The 15,792-nt window shown below is 41.4% G+C and overlaps 1 protein-coding gene across 2 annotated transcripts in view; it reads right to left on the bottom strand.

Moving 5' to 3' along the window:
- Positions 1-15,792, bottom strand: part of AVEN (apoptosis and caspase activation inhibitor) — a 174,785-nt gene that overhangs the window by 28,244 nt on the left and 130,749 nt on the right. The window lies entirely within an intron of this gene.

Genomic DNA, 15,792 nt, shown 5'->3' with positions numbered 1-15,792 from the left:
AAGGGATGCTGGTGTACTTTACTCACAAGACTGGATCTCACTCAGAAAAATATTGCAGTGTTAATAGCTGCCTGTTGTGTCCTGTGCATAATATCTGTGAAGCAAAAAGGAAAAAGCTCCCATCGGGGTGGAGGGCAGAGGTAGAGTGGCTGTCTGCTGACTTTCAACAGTAGGGCACAAGGTCTCAACATGGTGGGAGGCTTTGAAAGAGCACTTCGATGGTCAGCCACAGCACTGTTCTGTGTTGGAGGTTCTCCTGGCCTGGAAATTTGGGTGCTGCTAGGAATTGCGTAGTTCTTGCTGTACATTTGACTATGTGCCTTCTTGAACCTATGACTTATGTGGTGCTTGCTGCACAAGTGCTGTATGCTTTGAGTGATGCTGTGCATTCTACAATCAGTATTGTGAACTAATAAAGATAATTTTATTCTCCAAAAATTGAAATTTGAGTGGCAAATCTAGGCAAATAATGTGCAAAAAGCAACAGGTAATGCAATACAAACTTTTAACGTAAATTAATGGAATGGAACTTTAAAATTGGAAAGGCAGTGCACATTTCAGTGCACAAACATAGTGAGTTGTGGCTGCACATACACCAATCATGGTTCTTACAGGTCAGCATATGTGAAATTGTGCTTTTCCTTGCTGTTCCCTAGCATAGAGTCGTAAAGGTAAGGATGCAGCCCATGATGCCACGTGGTATGTTGGGGAGTGTAGGAAGCTGCTACTATACAGTTCTCTAAGGATTTCAAAGGGTGGGGAGACCGGGATTTTTGGACCTGTAGGTCAAAGGCCTGCAGTATTTCCGTCTGCTACCTGAGAAGACCAATTACATACTGGTGCATCTCCCTCTCTTTTTTTTGCTGCAATTCCTGGTCCTCTCTCCTGTCCCCCTTCCTTCTCTAAGCTATCAGCCACATTGGCCCTCCAGGCCCTTAGGTCACGGTCTAGTGCAGCAATGGCTTGCAGGATCTCACTAAATACGTCCTCTTTTTTCTCTTCCTCATCCAGGTCAGGCATTCTACAGGTGTGGAGGGAGCATTCATCAAGGACGCAATGGCAGAAGCTGCCAGTAAAAACAGACAGCTGTATCACTGGATTTATAATCACAATAGAAAGGGAAAGAAAAGTTTCAGAACTCCCTTCTCTTATTCACATATAAAATTTTAATAAGACATGCTTATTGGCACTTCAGGTTTGGAGCGCCTCTGCACAGCACCACTCCCCAGCCCCAGCCGCGGGGAGTATGGCCTGCTGGGGGCAAGGCTGGGCAGGATTTTCAGTTGCATGAAGCAATAACAATTTCAGTGCCTATTCTATGAGTATGAGTATAGGATAGGCCAACGACACTGAATATTGGCACTGTTTTCCACAGGCGGTGGTGGTTTTAGTGGATATCTCACTCTAGAGAGTAACAAAGGCACAGAGAGCACAGCTGCTACTGGAGTCCTGATGTTGGCTGGGCCCATATGCCACTAGCCTATTTACTGCAATGGTGCCAATTGACTCATCATGGAGGGCAGTGGGAAAACGTCTTACCGCAGAGGAAGAAATGAGGCAGCCATCCCTAGAAACCTTTGGGAGAGGATTGAAAAGTTTGTACCTGTGTCTTGTTAAGATGGGGATGGACTGGCACCATCTTAAAATTTAAACATTGTAAGGAAAAATGCTCGTGCACACTTATCTGAAGTCCCTTCCCCTTCATCGGGCTTATCTGGGCTCAACTGGAGGGACTGGCTAGACTGTGACCGAATCTCAAACAGGTCGTAGATCACAACATGGCTGGAGCCTCCATCCATATCTCCCACCTCTTGCTTCTCCTCCTCACTGTTCATGATAAGGGTCTCTGTCTTAGGCTCCTCTGTGGTATCCACGGTGGTCTGCAGGGTGCTGGTGAGGTCTATGCTAAGTATGGCATGCAGCTCACTGTAAAAGCAGCAGTTCTGCAGCTCAGCACCAGATCTACTGTTGGCCTCTCCTGGCCTTGTGGTATGCTTGGTGAAGTTTCTTTGCTTTCATGCAGCACTGATATTGATCCCTGTCGTAAACCTTTGCCTGCATCCCCTGTGCAATCTGTTCACAGATGTCCACATTTCTATGACTGATCCATACCTGTGCTTGCACAGCCTCTTCTCCCCTTTGGCCCAGGACTCCCAATACCTCTTCTACTCCAGGCAGGAACACATCTAGTGAGCAGAGCAGGCACTGTCATTTGGGCAACTGCGTGCTCAAAAATTTTTTACTGATGGGGGTGCGCCATCAAAGAAGTTTGGAGACCACTGGTCTACACTACCTAGTGTTGACCATGGTTCCACTCTGTTCGGGGAGCTGGTTTTCTGCAGCACTGGAAGAAGGCACTTCCGCCAGCTGGAGGCAAATTTGAGTGTAAACACATGTACAAATAGGTCAACATAAGATTACTTTCGTTGATCTAACTTTGTAGTATAGACCAGGCCATATTCTAACAATTGTTTTTCAAAATTATTTAAACATGGTTCCTTCCCATCCACACTGGCTAATGCAGTGCTGTTTAAACAATGTCAGGCAGAAGCAAATATAGTTTGAGACATAGTGGGCACAGAGCTTAAACTGACTAATTTAAATCATTCTTAGAAACTGTTCTGAAAGGGGTATAGGCAAACAAATGGTGAGCATGGTCTAAATTGCAAATGTGTCCAAAGGTAAACCATGCTGAGTATCATTTTAAACACTGTGCTTAACCCTCCTATCCCAGTAAGTCAAGCTTACATTCATTCCCTCAGATTTCCCCTAAAAAACAAACACTTTTACCATTCAGCCTATACAATTTAATCCTCTACCTTCCCATCTAGCAATACTAATGCTTATTGGGAAATTAAAAAAAAAATTATGTCCATTTTGTTTTCTACTGTTTGCCTTCTAACAACGCTAGGTACTTGGGACAAGGATCTTACCTCTTCCATGTTGTTTTCAGCAAACAAACACTGTTTTTTTTCAAAAAATAATAATTAATAAACCTGCTAGCATTTAAATTGATCATCTTGGCACTGAAATTAATATCATGGCCTTATCTCCGCTTGACTTTTTCCTGAAAGTTTCCCACCATTGCTACCATAGGTGCAGCTCCACCAATCATAGCAATAAGGTATGTAGATAGGCCACCATTATTTTACCTCCATTATTGCCTAAACTTGCTCATGATAGTTTTTAGGGTGTATGTTGCTGGATTTTGAAAACGTGAACTGGACTCAGAAGTGACTGTTTATTGGACATTCAGAATTCTTCATGCGGCAAAATAGCGGAACTAACGTTCTTGCCACCTTTTTGCAATACAATAATAGTAAAACTTAGTTTTTATATAGTGCTTATCAGCAGATCTCAATGACATCAGAACTTTCACATTAACCTTTTCCTTTACTATGCAAATATAAAAATACAGTATATTCATCTAGGTCTGAAGAAATGTGCAGTTCAAGTCATTTAAAACGAAGAATAATGCCAATGACTTTCATTCAATATATTTATATTGGTAGTGTGAGTGGGTACGTTAATCCTTTATTATTTTAAGGGTTGGCTAATTCCTCTCCCTTCTTAAAAATTTAAAGTTTGTATATCTTTCAAACAAATGTTAAAAAAGTATTCGTAGAGCAAAACAGTTGTGCAAACTTAAAAGATCCTTTATTTTAAGTAGTTTGATACTTTTATTCTGACAACACTCATCGTTTTAATAAAAATTAAGGCAAAACCACATTGCTTTCTGCACCTCCACAATGCTACACTAACATAATAACCATTGGGACTTTTTTGTAAATTATGACTCTCTTTCCTCTCCCCTCTCAAATATTTATAGGCAAAGTGAAGAGACTGTAAAACAGTTTGACAGTCAGTATTCATTGTTCAATCTTAGCTATTTTAAATACATCTTAATTTTTGCTAATAGCACACATTTTTTTGACGGTCATTGAATTAGTAGAATTTCACAGTCAACAAGAGTGTTCTGAATCTCTCTTGCTGGTGTGGTTTTCTTCATTACTCTGGCTTTGCTAGCTCATTTACAGTGAGGTACACAATCATACAGCAAAAAACATCTTAAAGTTTGATACAATACTAATGCATTTTAGTTAGTTTTTTCTGTATTCCATTCAGTGTACATTCAATTGGAAACAAGAAATAGCACCAAAATTTCAAGAGCAAGAAATATTCACTCTGGGACAATGTAAAACATAAGAAGGAAAAATGGTGGCCAACACTGAACAGCTCTGGAAAGACAATCAATAAATTCTGAAATAAGTCAAGAGGAAAGTAAAAAACTGAGTATATGCCAAGACATGCTCTGACTGTGCTGTCTGCAGGGACATAGTAATAATAGATGCGTTTGTGTGCTTGTCTTCAAACAACTGACTTATTTTCATAATTTACATTTATGTTCATAATTTTTTTCTGTTTTCCTTACAAGACCTACTGTATCTATTAATTATTTAGCAATACCATGCTAGTAATGCAGGATGTATGAGTAAAGATTCAGGGGGTAGCTGTGTTAGTCTGTATCCACAAAAACAACAAGGAGTCCGGTGGCACCTTAACAGATTTATTTGAGCATAAGCTTTCGTGGGTAAAAACCTCACTTCTTCAGATGCATGGAGTGAAAGTTACAGATGCAGACATAAATATACTGACACATGAAGAGAAGGGAGTTACCTCACAAGTGGAGAACCAGCGCTGACATGGCCAATTCGATCAGGGTGGATGTAGTCCACTCCCAACAATAGATGAGGAGGTATCAATTCCAGGAGAGGCAAAGCTGCTTCTGTAATGAGCCAGCCACTCCCAGTCCCTATTCAAGCCCAAATTAATGGTGTTAAATTTGCAAATGAATTTTAGTTCTGCTGTTTCTCTTTGAAGTCTGTTTCTGAAGTTTTTTTGTTCAAGTACAGCTACTTTCAAATCTGTTATAGAATGTCCAGGAAGATTGAAGTGTTCTCCCACTGGCTTTTGTGCGTTACCATTCCTGATGTCCGATTTGTGTCCATTTATTCTTTTACGTAGGGACTGTCCGGTTTGGCCTATGTACATGGCAGAGAGGCATTGCTGGCACATGATGGCATATATAACATTAGTAGACATGCAGGTGAATGAGCCTCTGATGGTGTGGCTGATGTGGTTGGGTCCTCTGACGGTGTCACTAGAGTAGATATGGGGACAGAGTAGGCAACGAGATTTGCTACAGGGATTGGTTCCTGGGTTAGTGTTTCTCTGGTGTGGTGTGTAGTTGCTGGTGAGTATTTGCTTCAGGTTGGGGGACTGTCTGTAAGCGAGGACTGGCCTGTCTCCCAAGGTCTGTGAGAGTGAGGGACCGTTTTCCAGGATAGGCTGTAGATCGTTGATAATGTGCTGGAGAGGTTTTAGCTGGGGGCTGTACATGATGGCCAGTGTTCTGTTATTTTCCTTGTGGGGCCTGTCCTGTAGCAGGTGATTTCTGGGTACCCATCTTGCTCTGTCAATCTGTTTCCTCACTTCCCCAGTTGGGTATTGTAATTTTCAGAATGCTTGATAAAGATTGTGGCTTCTGGGGAGCATATTAAAACTGTAAGGAGCTGAATATTGGGAGCCCTGCAAGGTAAAATGTCCCTTTCAAAGGCAAAGGTTAAAATCCCCTGAACTTGGGGTCCTGCATAGGTGGTAGGTTTATGCTGTTGTTCCAGACATACTTTAAACATTCAATATCACATGTGTACTAATGCCTTTTGTAGTTTTCTTTTCTTTCTTACAATGCTGTTAACTATTTCATGCAGATGATACCATATGCAATGCCTATAGAATGACATCTCAAAAGTGTTTCTGAATAATAAATGAAGTTTTGGCCTAAAAATATCAGAGTAGTTTGAGACTCTGGATATGGCATTTTGCATTTCTGCTGCGTTGCACTGCATTTATGAGGTGCACTGCAGCATGCAGCGCATTGTGCTACTTAACGTCGGCCTGCTAGGAGTTTCAGTTTTAAAATGTAGTGAAATAACAGATGAGGTATAATACAATAAATGCAAAAGACAAAATATAAAGAATTTTTTGTATAGGAGGCTGAGAGATTAAAATTAGTAAAAGGCAACTCTTGGAAGGTTCAGAATTTCCATTTGGATAAGTATGGAAAAGTTTGGAAGCTTATCTGCAGGGTCCATTTTGAAGTCCTGTTCTAGTTCAGTTCCATTCCTTTTGCCCTTGTGATTACTGTATGCAAATCAATATACATTACATTAAATTTATCAACATTAAATTTTATTTGCTATTTGCCATAAATGCCCTATGTGTAAGGATCAACATGCTAGTCAATTAAGTATTTATTTGTATTAAATGCCACAAAATAAGAGGGAGCTTGGAAATCATCAGATTTCCAAGCTCCCTCTTATTTTGTGGCATTTAATACAAATAAATACTTAATTGACTAGCATGTTGATCCTTACACATAGGGCATTTATATGAGCTAAAAAGAGCAGAAGTCCGTTCTTGGATTCTTTCACTTGCTGTCACTAATAATTATATATCTATTAATTTTATGCTAAAATACACTGACTAGCACTTTCACTTGTATTTTGCAATTGTAGACACAGAATTTAAAGGTGTAATTTCACAGCTTATCCTATGCATCCTAGTCTGCTGCCACAGGCCTTGCTATACGAGACCCTTCTACCTGCCCAGAGGGAGATTCCTAGCCTGGACCTACTTTAATTAGTCTTGAGGTAGAGAAAGAGAAGGAGGTGGATGGGTACACCCAATAGCGTTGTCCTAATTCAGAGGTGGGCAAACTACGGCCCATTGGCCACATCCGGTCCGCGGGACCCTCCTGCCCGGCCCCTGAGCTCGTGGCCCCTTCCCCTGCTGTTCCCCCTCCCCCACAGCCTCATCTCACTGTGCTGCTGGCGCAATGCTCTGGGCGGCGGGGCTACGAGCTCCTGCCGGGCAGCGCAGCTGCAGAGCCACAGCCTGACCCAGTGCTCTGTGCTGCGCGGTGTGTGTCTGGTTCCAGCTGAGCGGCACAGCTGCCTGTCCTGGTGCTCTGGGCGGCACAGCTGTAGCACCGCCAGCCACCAGTGCTCCAGGCAGCGCGGTAAGGGAGCAGGGAAACGGGGGGGGGGGTTGGATAGAGGGCAGGGGAGTTCGGGGTGGTGGGCAGGGGTGTGGATAGGAGTCAGGGCGGTCAGAGGATGAGGAACAGGAGGGTTGAATGGAGGCAGGGGTCCCGGGGGAGGGGGGAGAGTCAGGAAGGACAGGGGGGTTGGATGGGACGGTGGGGGCATTCAGGGAGGGGTTCTGGGGGTGGTCAGGGGACAGGGAGAAGGGGTGGTTGGATGGAGCAGGGGTTCCGGGGGGGGGGGGTCAGTCAGGAATGAGAGGAGGGGTTGGATGGGATGGTGGGGGGGCAGTCAGGGGCAGGGAGTCCAGGGCGGTCAGGGGACAGCAGTGTGTGGATGGGGCAGGAGTCCCAGGGTGGCTATCAGAGGGCAAGAAGCAAGGGGGTTGGATGGGGACGGGGCTAGGCCACGCTGGCTGTTTGAGGAGGCACAGCCTCCCCTAACCAGCCCCCCATACAATTTTGGAAACCTGATGTGGCCCTCAGGCCAAAAAGTTTGCTTGCCTCCATCCTAATTGGTCAATGAGGAAACTGAGCAGAGCATATCCATCCCATCCCACCAGTTGACTGCTCCATAAGGAGCCAAGAGCACAAATACAGAGCTGAAGCAGAAAATAAATCTGAAGAAAGTAGGGAAACCAGACTGAAGAGAGTGTGCAGTAGGATGGGAAGAAAAAACTAATGGAAGGTAGTAATAAGTTCCTCTGTCTATCAAGTTCAAACAGCAAAGGGAAACTCATTGGGTTGACTAAGTAGGAGCAGAAGTTTTTATAACAAGTTGTAGCACAATTTGAATGAAAATATGCCTCTAGAAAACAGAGCTGAAAATGAAAGCAACTTAGCCTTACCTGTATTATCATAACAAAATTTATGCTTAGAAGACAGATGTGCCCAATTCATTTCATCTGTTTTTCTGTTCTTTTTAGAACATATTATGAAATTCAAATTTCAATCTTTTTATGTAAGGCTAAGATATATTTACAATGTAGTCCTACTCTATAGAGGGATTTTATTTTGTAAAAGTTACAGTATAGAGTCCCATATTTATTGTGTCCCAATCATGTATCTCACAGATTTGCTCATTTTACAAGTAAAAGCATCAGAAAGTCAATCTGTACATCTTCTGGTTTGTACATCATCACCAGTAATAAAGATTCTGCAGGCCAGATCTTGCCCTCAGTTGTACCTAAGAAACCCCACTGCCCTCAAATTATGCCCTCAATTACAGCTGTACCAACCTATTCTCCTCTTTGGGGTTGTACAGGTCTAACGGGGCAAAATCTGCAGACAATGGGGTTAATCAAGAGGCCTTGCAACTGGAACTTAGCTAACAATTTTCTTGATAATGCGCAAACCAGAACAGAATGGAATTCACTCTCTCACAGTTGTACTGGCTCTGCGGGGCTTAGTAAAATCTTACTTTTTTCATTGAGGAAAAAAATACATGCAATACGTTGAGTAAAAAGATGGCATTTTTTCCAGAGTAGAACCACACTTCAAGACTTCTATCAGCATGAGCTTCCAGAAGTGATCCTTTACTTAAACCAGAAGAGCGCTTATTCTGGGAGTAAGCTTGAAGGAAAGAATTCAAAGCCCCTCCATAAATCTCTCTATATAAATGTGTTATCAAGCACATGTTAATAAGGTGTGGACAGGTCTCTACTGATGGGTGAATGCACTCAGAAAATTGTACATTGATTCCTAAGTGATGTGTCTGACTCATGACCCATTGTGTTTGGAGCCTTAGAACTATTTCGGCATAGAGGTAAAAAAAATACATGGAACTGTATAGTCTAGGTTAAGAATAAAAAAAAGTGACTGCCCCTTCCCAGACTCACGGAGGCTGTGGTAAGTTTCTGATACTCTGCCCTTCCCCTCAGTCTCCATTTTAGGGTCTCTCTCCTCATTGATAGGTTCCAGAGTCTACTACTTCTGCTGCTCATATACTTCTGCTGTTCCAAAGATTTGTCTAAGCATTCCCATTTCATGACTAACCACAGGATTCTGAATAGCAACAGCAAACGCTAAGAAAATACTGGTAAGTTTTCACTCTGATTTCATGATGTGCATGTTTGCTGGTGATGTCTGAGGAGAAGCTTATTTCAGGTGCTTTGAGAGTCCTCTGACACACATAAATAAAAAAAAAGCTGGGTTTATTTTTGGTAAGTGCCTAAAATATCTGTCTTTCTAGTGCTGACCATCAATCTTGTTCCATTCCAGTGAAGGCACTAGAAGGCTCCACAATGCTATAACCTATAGAACTTCTTAGCACCATTTCATGTGGCTCTCTCAGGCCAACTCTATTTTACAAACTTACATCCGTAGAACTATGTCGCTCAGGGGTGTGAAAAATCCACACCCTCAGTTATACCAACCTAACCCCAGGCATAGACAGCACTATGTCAACACAAGGACTTCTCCTGTTGACATAGCTAGTGCCTCTCACAGAGGTGGATTAACTATGCTGATGGGAGAAGTTCTCCCATAGGCATAGTAGCATCTTCAATGAAGTGCTACAGTGGCACCACTTCATCATTTTAAATGTAGACCTACCCTCACTCTATTCATGTTTATCTTGTTCCTTAGTAACAGAAAAACAGAGTATAAATACAATATGAAAAAAAGAAGTAATGTATTTGTGCGAGGAAATGATGCAGAAGGGAGGAGGATTCTGATTTTGTGGAATACTGAAATACCATCTGCTCTTCATTATTTCTACAGTTGTATACCTATTCTCCTCAGTTTTTGAACAATACATTCCTAATTATTTTGCATATTCAGGTAATTTAGCATTAAAAATGCACATTCTAGCACTTCACTTTTGAATATGAATTAGCACATTTGTTTTCTGCTGTTGTGTTGGTATATTATTAATACTAGTAGAAATATCAAAATTCACTTTTTAAAAGCCTAAAGAACAATGATATATTAGATGATAATGACATAAGGCTAAAATTATAGTGCATCCATATCTTAGCCATATACATACACACAAATGTTAACTTTATGCTATTTTTATATTATGATCCACTTGAAAAGATGGCACACTGCACTTTCAATATATTTAAGTGTATATTAACTTAATATGTGGCCTTTCTTCCAGATTTTTGTAAAATAATTTATCAAGCTATTCAGTCATAGCATAATAGAAATTAGAGTCAGAAAAGATTTATTAGGTCAACCAATCTATCTTCTTTCTAACAGAGGATTGCTTCCTGCAGTACATTTTCTAGTGTTTTGTCTAGTCAAGTTTTGGATGTCCCAAAAGATGGGGCTTGCTCCCCTTTCCTTAAGGGACTATTCCACAGCTTAGCTTATCTTGGTGTCAATTTTTTTTTTCTAATATTCAGCCTAAAATTTCCCATCCAGGATTTCATCCCATTTGTCCTAATTATACCCCTTGTGCCATTCTCAACATTTTTTCTCTATCCTTGGTGTTTTTGTCTATATTTATGTTTTATCTTGTACTCCCCTTTTGAGGTATATCTTTGCTAAGACAGATATCTATGTTTAGCTTTTTTACGGTTTCCTTGTAAGTCAGTTCTTCCAGTTCTGATCATTACTGTTGTCATTGACCTCCCTCCAGATTACCTAAAAGATTATAGCTATGTGTTGCCTAGGACTGGACACACTATTCCAGGTGGGGATCACACCTGAACTGTGTAGAAAGTAACCTTTACCCTCCCTGCTCCATGACATAATGCCTTTACATATTCAATCCAAAACTACACTGGCCTTTTACCTGCCATGCCAACTCACGGTGTAGTTTGTTGACCATATCTCTTACAGATATTAGCTTGCAATTTTTCAAGTAGAAACTCATCATGTCATTTCTGACCAAATTTTCTCATCCCTTTGTATTATTATCTGACCTCACTACTAGCCTCCAACTCCTCTCAATTGGGTAGCACACCTTGCAATTTACCCCGCCCATATAACTGATAGAAATCTGTAATTAATAGACATGTGGACAACAAGTCACTCACACAGTAAGCTGACAGTAGAACGAGTGCACAATCCTAAAGTGCCTAGAAAAAGTTTTAAGTTGATCCTAGCTGGAATGAACAGTTATAGACCTTAGGAAAAAATTCTATAATTTACATAGAGATAACACAAGCAAATAATGACATTGGCAGCATTACAGAAATAGTATTTTCACAGGGCTTAATTCTTATTGAACATTTTTTCCTAATATATTAGGCATGAAGAAGCTTTCCCTCAAGCACATGCTGTTTCTTTTTACTTTTTCTTGAACATGCATCTGTCACTGTATGAAAAAATGTACACTTTTCATTTCATTTTCAGCTTCTCTGCCACTATGCCTCAGGTAATGAAAGGAGAACAGGACCTTAATAAGAATTCCATGGCTACTAAATCTTCCAAATTATTCAGCACAATCCCAAGGTTAAGTGAGCTGTCCAGCAACACAATGGTGCTGCTCTCTAGAGTTCTACCCTGTGGGACTGGCTCCTGCAGTTCGACCTTGAATTGCAGTCATAGAAGGGAGTTCTGAGTGGGAAGTGGAGTGTAAATAGAGCAGAGGAGAGTACAGCACAGAGGAGTACACTATAACAAAATATCTTCCTAACAATATCTAAGGAGTATCTTTTTGGGGGGCAGGGGGATTCTTTTAAAACAAAGTTTCCAAACAATATATTTCACCATTATCCCTTTGTAACATTTCCTCCCTTAATACTAAGTGAAAATGGATACACTGGAATTTTCAGTAGACTAAATTGGTCACAAAACCTATATAGCTAAAATGGTACCTGTAGGCATTTCTGTAAAATGCCCTTTGATACAGTGAAGAAAAAAGCATCAGGATTCTCAGAACAACATCAGTCACCCAATAATGTTGCTAAAGCAAGATTTGCTCTACTACTGATTTTTAAGTCAAACTACTTAGGGTTTCATAAAGTTTCTGATCCTGGTGGTACTGCATTTGCTAGTCATTACCTTAAGAATTCAAAATGATTTAAACTTCTGTCTTGACTGCCTTAATTTTTCATACTATTTTGACCCCTAGACAGGACATTTTAAAAATGTTCATTTGTGCACAGCTTCAAAGTCTAGTAGCATTTCCCTCAAAGCAAATGGTTTATAAGTTGAAATTTCTACATGGTACGCAAAAAGAAAAGGAGTACTTGTGGCACCTTAGAGACTAACCAATTTATTTGAGCATGAGCTTTCGTGAGCTACAGCTCACTTCATCGGATGCATACTGTGGAAACTGCAGAAGACATTATATGCACAGAGACCATGAAACAATACCTCCTCCCACCCCACTCTCCTGCTGGTAATAGCTTATTAATAGCTTTAATAGCTTATTAATAGCCATTGTGAAGAGAGTGGTCACTTTGGATGGGCTATTACCAGCAGGAGAGTGAGTTTGTGTGTGGGGGGGCGGAGGGTGAGAAAACCTGGATTTCTGCTGGAAATGGCCCAACTTGATGATCACTTTAGATAAGCTATTACCAGCAGGAGAGTGGGGTGGGAGGAGGTATTGTTTCATGGTCTCTGTGCATATAATGTCTTCTGCAGTTTCCACAGTATGCATCCGATGAAGTGAGCTGTAGCTCACGAAAGCTCATACTCAAATAAATTGGTTAGTCTCTAAGGTGCCACAAGTACTCCTTTTCTTTTTGCGAATACAGACTAACGCGGCTGTTACTCTGAAACCTACATGGTACGGAGTCTCATAAAGTTCTCAAGTTGCAGGCTGGGGTATGTTATAACATATTTAGCAGATGTTAATCAAAATGGCAGAAAAATACAGAGAGAAGGGCCTGGGAAATTACTGCCTATTTTGAACGAAGAAATGAGTATTTTAGAGGGGGGGGTGGGAATTTTCCTGCCTTCTTCCCAGCCCTCTTACAAATAAATCATTGCTAAATTCATCTTTTTGAAGGGACACCAGCAAATTAAAAACCAGTCCCCATCTTTTTACTTACTATTTTTACACTTATCCAAGATTACTATAACTGACAGAGATTAAAAGAAAAAAAACAAACATTTATTTTTCTTTGTTTGTTTACTTTATATATCTGGCACTACTTTGGTTTTATTCAATTTCATTGTTCCTCTGTATAGCAGTGAGAAAGGTCTTGAGCCTATCCCTTGATTTCAGTGGACATTGGACTGCGCCCTTTGTTTCTCTCACTATTTCTGTGGGTCTTTGACAGAACAGAAGACATTTTTTAAAAATAGAATACGGTGATTATAAAATCACAAAAATTAGCAAAGGTATTCAGAGAGAAGGGTAGCTCATTAAAATACTTTTAATTCCCATTTAAAGCTGACTAAATTTCAAGTTGATGGCTGTCGTACTGTCTGGAGTGACTCACGACCAAGAGTGCCAATCTCAGGGCAGACTGCCAAAAAGCACGGAAGATATCTCAAACTGATGGCACGTTCTGTAATTAGATTTCACCGACCCAGTAACAAATGTGAAATCCTGGATCACTGTAACAGTCTTGCCATGGAGTCACAGACAGTCTTCTTGGACACTCCAGTCTATCTTGCCACTGAGGCAAACTGGACTTAGTGATAAATGGTCACTTACATCAAAAAAAATCACAAAAATCTTCAGGTTGCTCCCAGTCCCAAGAGACAAGTCACTTAGCCCAGGTCAAATTGTACCTTAGATCTCACACCAAAGACGATGCTAGTAGCCAATCCTCTAGTAACTTAATTAAGGATTTATTAACTCTAGGACAAAGAAATGCAAGAATCATTTACAGGTTAAAGCAGACAACATATACACACAAATGAGTTCAGTCTATGGTTCCAAAAGGTGACAGAGATGTAATAATCTGTGACCACTGAATGTCTTTTAGGGCTAACACAGGTTGATCTTGGGGATCTCTGCTTTTTGTTTCTTAGCTCCAGCCCTTGTAAGCGTTGAAACAACAAAGAAATGAAAAATCTTTATGTCAGCTATCTTTATTTCTCTCTTCCAAAATTCAAGCTGATTGGATGTGCTTTCTCACAGGTAGCACCTTCTGGGGGGTAAGAAGGGCATTAAACCAGGCTTAGTGTTGTGATAGAATCATGAATAAGGGGGGATTTGATAGCTGCTTTCAACTACCTGAAAGGGGGTTCCAAAGAGGATGGCTCTAGACTGTTCTCAGTGGTAGCAGATGACAGAACAAGGAGTAGTGGTCTCAAGTTGCAGTGGGGGAGATTTAGGTTGGATATTAGGAAAAACTTTTTCACTAGGAGGGTGGTGAAACACTGGAATGCGTTACCTAGGGAGGTGGTGGAATCTCCTTCCCTAGAAGTTTTTTAAGGTCAGGCTTGACAAAGCCCTGGCTGGGATGATTTAGTCGGGGATCGGTCCTGCTTTGAGCAGGGGGTTGGACTAGATGACCTCCTGAGGTCCCTTCCAACCCTGATATTCTATGATTCTATGTTCCACAATGGCCCATTCAGTTTTGATAGTTCTTCGGATGGGTGGGAAAACCACTTTTCCTACCTAGGTTTACAAGTTCAGAGGAAGTGGGTGAGGTAATAGCTTTTATTGGACCAGCTTGTCTCTCTCACCAGCAGATGTTGGACCAATAAAAGATATTATCTCACCAAGCTTGTCTCTCTGGGACCAAAACAGCTACAACTACACTTCGTAAGTTCAGAGCAGGCACATTTTTACAATTATAAAGCAAAACTGACATATTACCTTACAGCACAGGATGCAGACATTGCAAGTAAGATTAACGCATGCAGCAACTTACAAGCATTTTATAAAGTCTAAACACTAAACACGTTCTTACTACTCCAACTCCTACCTTGAACAGTACTAATATACAAGTGAGCTGGTCTGGTTTCCATCTATGAATTTGTCAGTGCTCAGCTGGCAGCTACAGCTTTAGCAAGAGAACCGTGAAATAATTCCCAGCCTGAAAAAATTGGAAAAGCTGTCAAATATTATCCTGCTTTCACATTTTTTTTCTTTTGTTATTTTTAGATCTATGAATGCGATCTGGAACGATCTGTAAAAAATTACAGAAGGCCTGAGATGTGCAGCACACACTGAATAACTTTAAGCCATGCAGCAAGATATTTAAGCCATTTTGGACTTTCAGTCGTAACTGGCCAAGGGTTCTTAACCTTTTTCTTTCTGAGGCCCTCCCCTCCAACATGCTACAAAAATGGCCCACCTGTACCACAATTGTTTTTCTCCATATAAAAGCTATGGCTGGCATTAAAGGGTAGGAAGCAGGGCAACTGCCTGGGGGCCCATGCCAGAAGGGGCACCGCGAAACCAGGGCTATGTCTACACTGACAACTGAACAACAAAACTCTTTGTCTTTCAGAGGTGTTAAAAAAACACACACATACCGAAAGACAAAAGGTTTGCCAACTACAAGTTCCGGTGTGAACAGTGCTTTCTCAGCGGGAGCACTCTCCTCCCAACAGTGCTAACGCTGCTTGTTGGGGGCGGACGTTTTTTGTCAGCAGAAGAGCCGACAAACAGCAGCTACAGTGCGCGCCCTTTAGCGGCATGGCTGTAGCGACACAGCCACGTCGCTAAAAGCTGCTTAGGGTAGACATAGCCTCAGTTGCTCAGGCTTCAGCTTCAGCCACAGGTGCTGGAGCTCAGGGCTCCAGGCTGCAGTCCTGCATGGTGGGGCTTCAGCTTTCAGCCCTGGGCCTTAGTGAGTCTAGCACCAGCAATTCTTGGCGGATCC

This window comes from Chelonia mydas, chromosome 6 (assembly GCF_015237465.2).
Source record: "Chelonia mydas isolate rCheMyd1 chromosome 6, rCheMyd1.pri.v2, whole genome shotgun sequence".
In the NCBI taxonomy this organism is placed as follows: domain Eukaryota; kingdom Metazoa; phylum Chordata; order Testudines; family Cheloniidae; genus Chelonia; species Chelonia mydas.
The sequence above is the reverse complement of the archived record's forward strand: the minus strand, read 5'-3'. Positions and strand labels throughout refer to the sequence as shown.